Raw genomic sequence first — 6,753 nt, forward strand, 5'->3', positions numbered from 1 at the left:
TGAAGTGGGCAGACTTCAGGCTGTGATTGTATCAAGGGCTCCTGAAAATGTCATGTCCACCATGGAACAGAATACCGGTGTATTCACTGGTTGTAATAAATAATAGCCTAGCATCCATTTTTCTTATCTCTGCTCTTTGCTCTCCTATTATAAGAACTTAAGAACATTTTGACACATTTCTTTTATGATTATTGAATGAGTATATTCTCTTTTGAAAAAAGAAGAAAAGCACAAAGATACAGGATAAGATTTGCTCGTAATCTCTCCCTGCAGGAGCTGAAAGAGCAGATGCTGGTGTTTGGCTCTGACATTATACACATGCAGCTGGCTCTCTGCGCCCACAGGCTCTTCATGCAAAGATCTAGCCAACCGTGAGTCCTGATTTAAATATTTCTGATCTAAAATATTAGATCAGAATGCACTGGTACTAAACAGGCGTAGATTGCTTTTTATTGTTACGATTCCCTGCATGACGCCTATTGACATAGCATTTACATAGCATTAAGTATTGTATGTAATCTTGAGATGATTTGACATAAGCAGGAGAATAAAGCAGGTTATGTGCAAACATGCGATGTCTGTGAGGGACACCTGCGTATCTAGGTGTCAGGGAGGGTGGTGTGGGCCAAGAGGATGGAAGGACCCAGAAACCAATTTCCTTCCATATTGCAGGAGAACTGCATTGCTGTTGGGTCTGCAATAACCATGTACCACCCTTAGTGGAAGTATTTTGAATTGCAATTACTCAGATGATCAATCATTTGCAAATGAATGAATGGAGAAAAGAAAGCTGCAAGCATGCTCCCTTTATTTCGAGACAGAAGCCACTGGAAGCTTAAACAGGGAGCAGAGAGTACAGAAGCAGCATGGCTTGGGACTGGAGGAGGACCTCCTGGAGCAGGACTGTCCACAGGTGCTGGAGAGGCTTCAGGTAGAGGTCATGCAACAGCTTGCTGTTATTAATGTGGGTGTTCTTGTTTTCATTAACTGAAGCCAGGTCCATTGAAAAATGGTGTAAACAGGCCAATTTGATTGCCTGTTTGGTGGTGTGGAGGAAAACAGGCTCCCCAGATCTGAAAAATAGGGAAAGATTTTTTAAAAGTGCCTGCGCCCGCACACACACACACAAACACACACACATGCATGCACATGCACATACATGCATATGTGTGTGTGTGGTGTGTGTGTGTGTGTGTGTGTGCTTGGAGGGAGCAAGCTAAAAGGAAGAAGAAACCCAAACACAGAAACAAACAGACCCTCTTTGTGTCTGAGAGTTGGGAAGGCATGGGAAACTGGCCAAGTATCTGTGAGAAGAGCGACCGAGGAAGGAGGAGATGGGGTTTATTTGTAGGCATTAAGGAAAAGGGCCCTTGGATGTGGCATGATTTGCTTCTCTTTGAAGCATGCTCTCAAGGTTTCCATTTTAATTACATCAGCGGCGACTAGAGGCACACTGCTCAGGCATCGCCTAGGCAACCCTCCGTCATGGATGCCCACACTGGGCAGAGGCCAGGGAGAGGGCGGCTGGATCACAGCAGGGATTTCTGACCCTGCCACATTTGAGGGGCTCCTTAAATGTCAACATATTCCATTATCCCCACAGGTGGATTCTTGTGCTTTTAGCAGCTCTTTCTGTTTTGTATTTGTTGACACAGTGGTGGCGCCCACCCTTCCTAAGGACAGAGCTCAGGTGTAGGTTTCTAGTGTGCCCGAGTTCTTGGAGCACTGGGTTGCTCTGGGGCCCTAATGCTGGTTCTTGTAGGCCAAGAGACACCTGGCAATTATTTATGGTGGAGATGGTAATGAGGCTCCTAAGGTGTCCTGGGAGAAAGCACAGAGACCTTTTCATGATGGTACTGGAGCAGAATCAAGCTAGAAACAGGCAGGTTCTGATGTAGGCCTCTGGAACCCAAATTTTTCTTTCGTTATTGTTTTTTCCCTTTTTTCATTCCTTTGTTTTCTGAGATATGGTTTTACTATATAGCCAAAGTTGGCCTAGAACTCATTATGTAGATCAGACTGGCCTTAAACTCATTGGATCCTTCTGCCTCGGGACTTCTGAGTGCTAAGATCACAGGTGTGAGCCACTGTGCCGAGTTCTAGGGCTTCTTCCTTGCACTCCTGTGCAAGATCACTTCTGTTCATGACTTTCTCCGGGGTCTGCCATTTTCCCAGAGTCTTGAGAACTCAGAAACCTTCCAGGGTTCTGCGCTCCTTTCTCTGCCTCCACAGAGGCAGCCATATGGAAGCGGCGGGAACGGTGGCACTGCTTGCATTGTCCCCATTTGCCCAGTGAGCACTGCACTGGGAGCCATGCTGGAGATGGGCTTCTTCTCATCCTGTATACCGGTGACATGTGAGACTCCTTCCTGGTGGCTTTTCCTCTTCTTTTGCAGAGTTACATCCAAGGCCAAGAAAGTAGAAAATCATGACAAGATCCTACTACAGGCAGTGGCAGAGAAAGGGACTTGGGAGGGCACTCTTGACTTCGCTGCTTTTTCAAATGACAGTCTAATAAGGTCCCCTTCTGGGAATCCACACATGTACCAGGCTCTCTGCTTGCCATCCAGGCTGCTCCTGGTGAGCTGGGAAACAAGAGCTTGCTTCTGCAGGTGAGGCCAATCCACTGGGCACTGAGGTGAGGTCTCCCATCACGACAGGTGTGGTCTTCTTACCTTTTTAGCACTCTTGTCTCAAGAGATGTTGACGCTCGCCTCTCTGTAAACCATAGCTGTTTAGGTTTGCCCTCAGCAGACCTGGACCTTGTTCTGAGCTGGGAAATAAACACTCTAGTCAAAGGTATGGAGTGCCCGACTCAGGACACTTATTTACTCTTCTAGTCAGGAATGGACAGCAATGTGGAGGGGATGGGGAAGGAACAGAAAAGACCTGTCTGCCACAATTGGAAAACAAGCAAAAAGGGCCATAGCATGCAGGAAGGGCCAAAACATGCAGGAAGGGTCCGCAGCATGCAGGAAGGACCACAGCATGAAGAAAGGGCCGTAGCATGCAGGAAGAGCCACAACATGCAGGAAGGGGCACAACATGCAGAAAGGGCAGCTGCATGCAGAAAGGACCGCAGCATGCCAGCAGGGTGGCACTGGGGTTGAGAGGCTGACCTGGCCTCATTCCTGAGAGTGAGGATATTTTCCTCAACTTGGTGTCCTGAGCACCCGTGCAGTACTTTAAACCAAGCTCTGAGAAATCTAGTTGTTTTCTTAAGCTGATTAGTGCTTATATAATATGACATATGATTAGTTTTCATATGATTTAGTCTTCGTATGATAATAAGGGGAAAGGAGTCAACATTTTACAATTATCAGAAGCCTTGCTGTAACTGGCCTAAGCCACAAAGGAGGACTTGATTGTGGGTTGGTCCTGATGCAGGCCCAGAACAGAGCAGTTCCCCATTCTGCCTCTCATCTGAGTTGCTTTGGGCCTTCACGTTCATTCTGGACATTGTGTGAGCTTCCTAGTCTCCACTCTGAGGCAGGTTCCAGGGCCGAGGTTGTGCTTTCCCTGGATATCTCTGCGCCACTTCCGTGCCATGTGACTTCCCCGCACTCCTGCTTCCTTACTAGCAAAATAGAGAAGACAGTGCCCACCTCACAGGCTAGTCGTGAGCATTAAAGGAACCAGCACATGTTAAATGCCTGGCACCGTGCCTGGAACACAGTTAAGCACCAGAGACCACTTCCTACCTCTGTTATGCGTTTCCAGCTCCACACTCACTGTCCTACCCTTGATTAATCATGGGATAAACTCAACACCCTTTTCATGAACCTTTGCTATCTGGTCTCCAGCACCTTTGTGTCTTATTCATGTATCTGACATATGTATGAGAATCCCCTCTCTGGTCTGTTTCCCTTCTCTATAAATCCACTCCTCACTCTGCTGCTTTAACTCCCTTATTTTTGTGACCCTAAGAATGTTCCATGCCTGTGAAATTCGAACTGGCCCCGCAAAGTCCACCAGAGTGAGCCTTGGTTCTCCTCCATCATTTCCTGCACAGCGGTGGTTAGGTGGAAGGGCAGGCCCACTCTGGGCCAGGCTGCTGCTCTTCTGGGTTAGTCTCCAGTGAGTGGATTTGTGGCCTACTTTAGTGCCTATCGAGAACCTTCCCACGCCTGACTTTATTAAGATGAAAGACTCTTTATTACAGCTTTCTTGAAAGAAAAAAAAAAATCAAAGAAACGAGCTTCCAAGCAGCCACAGTTTTATAGAGAAAGCATTGTTTCTAAGCTAACTGTTTTTCTTTTCTTTCTTCTTTCTTTTTTTTTTTCCATGAAGGAAATCGGGAAGTTGTAGCTCCTGGTGAAGCCATGCAGATCCAGAGCAGCTCGGCTCTGCTGGGAACCTACTTTGCCAACTTCTGCTCTCGTTTCTGGGACAGGGTTGGCGATGCCCTGTGGGCATCTCTCCAAAATGTATCTTCTCTTCGAGTTGGTTAATTATTTGCCTAGAACATTTACATAACCCAGCTTCTGGGTGTTCACTGGCAAAGAAGCCAATACAGCCTCCAGGACCACTTGGAAGCAAGGATAGGGTGAACTTGAGGCATTAGCTGCTGGCCACGCCTCCCTTCTCCCTTGGTGGGTATCAGAGGGGTTCAGGAGCAGGGACTGCAGGCGTGCATGCTGGCACGTGTGTACAAGATCGTTTCTGTCCTGACAGCTGCTTTCTCAGGAGTCCATGTGTTTGACAGAACAGGGATTTTCAGGGGCTGTAGAGTTCTCTCACTTTGAGGTCACAGCACCTTCTTGCCTGTGTGTGTGTCCCCGTGGGTCACCGGGCTCTCTCTTCTTTTCTCGTAGATTAAACTGAGGCCCTTCTTATATTATCAATTAGGCTCATGCTGAGTGGAGTCTGAGAGGAGCAGCTGTGTTAATGATGGTAGTGGTCTAAATGCTAGCTACGTTTGTCTATAACCCTTGCTTCTCACCGTCTCTTAAGACCAGGAGACACAGGGTGGCATGTGGTAAGCAAGAAGGGCTGAACAACTCAGATCAAGGAGAGTTTCTGATGGTATCCTGTTTCCCCTGCAGTCTGTCTTCTGTCCAAACAAGCTGCCTTCTCCTAGAGGTGCTTCCTGCCACATCCAGTTCTACCCTGTCTTCAAAATCTAACTCTGGTCTTCACCCCACCAGGAGCCATATCCTGTGACCTCAGGGCCCTGCCTCAGGGTTTTCAGAATCTGACCAGGGCCTGGACTTTGACATAAAGACTCTGTAAGCGATTGTGGGACTCATCTGGATTCGAGACTGAGGCAAAGCCAGCTCCAAGCACTGCTTTCCAGCTTGGTTGGTTACTGTCTTGTGGTTCAGAAGCAACCTGAAGATAAGAAGTAGCTTCGCAGGTTTCCGGTCGACCCTGAAGAATCCCCTTACTTTCAGAACACCTCTGTGTCACAGGTATTCTAGAACACAGTAGTAATCTCCCCTCCCCACCCCCCAAGGAAGTGTTCACAGGCCCCAGTTTTGGCTCTAGTCTTGCCTAATGGCAGTTTTTGAGCTCTTGATTCTTGGCCCCGAAGCGACCTATGTATACCATCTGGTGACACCGGGGCAGTACACACAACAGGTGGTGATTTTCCTTTGCCAGACCACATTCCAGGGTCTTCTAAAGTGGGCAAAAGTGTCTATAAGAGAGGGAAGGAGGTTCTTTCTGCTTGCTAACTTTTTTTTTGTATGGCTTCAGGACAGATGGCAATGGTGGGTGAGGAGGTGGCTTCTGTTGTCAGCTTTCTATTGTCCCTCTGTTCCTAGCATCAACCCCTGTGGAAGCCCCAACTACACACCTGTACTAGCTGGGTGGGAACACATCCTCAGAGCGGAGTCTGAGTTCAGAGCCCCTGATAACCTCTTCATTCATCTCCCAACCCATGGAGTTGTCAATATGTTTTCCCAATGCCCCACTTCTGTACTCTGTCCTTCAGTGCCCATTTGTCCAATTCCCCATATCCAGTTCTCTTTTATGATAACTGGGGTGGTGGTAGGGGTGACCCAGTTGGCGGGTGAACACCCTGCTACTTCTACTGGATTTTTGGGGCTCTCCCTCAGGCATTTATGTCACACTTTAACTGCCTAAAGTGCAACCTTCCAGAATTTTCCTTTATTCCTGCTGGATGTGCCAATCCAGGGCTTACCTCACCCCTGCCCACTCGTGGACCCCACTGGTCGGGAAGACTGCTGTTCCACCTGGAATCCCTGCACAGACCTGCACAGCTACAGAGAACCCTCCTGTCTTCTCTCAGTCCCCACAGTCCATTTCTCTAACAAAATGTGCACAGGGCGGAATGGCACCTTGTTCTACACCGATTCTTGTGGCTTCAGAGGCACTCATGCCCTGATGCTCTTAGGCCCTGTGCACAGAGGGTCCTTTCCTGCCCTTTTCTTCCCTTGGTTCCTGCACTCTAGTCTCCCCGCTGCGCCCGTTTTCCCAACATGCCAAGCCCCTCGTTGCTTCTAGGCCTTGACACCTACTGCCTTTTTGTGTAGAACACTTTTCTCCCCTACTCATACCTGGCTGGCTCCTTCTGACTCTTGAGGAAGTAGCTTCAGGTTTTTTAAGGAGACACCCTGTCCAGAGTTCATACTTCCCAGGCCCCGCCTCTTTCTTTTCTAGGGCTTCCAGTCATTTTTAATCAACTGTGTGTTGGCACCTTTACTCACTTGGTCTGTCCCACCCATTAAATTAGGAGATCTGCAGGGTGAGCGTTGGATCTGCTTCATTCAGTGCCGGGTTCCCAAAGTT

The sequence above is a fragment of the Arvicola amphibius genome, chromosome 3 (genome assembly GCF_903992535.2).
Source record: "Arvicola amphibius chromosome 3, mArvAmp1.2, whole genome shotgun sequence".
In the NCBI taxonomy this organism is placed as follows: domain Eukaryota; kingdom Metazoa; phylum Chordata; class Mammalia; order Rodentia; family Cricetidae; genus Arvicola; species Arvicola amphibius.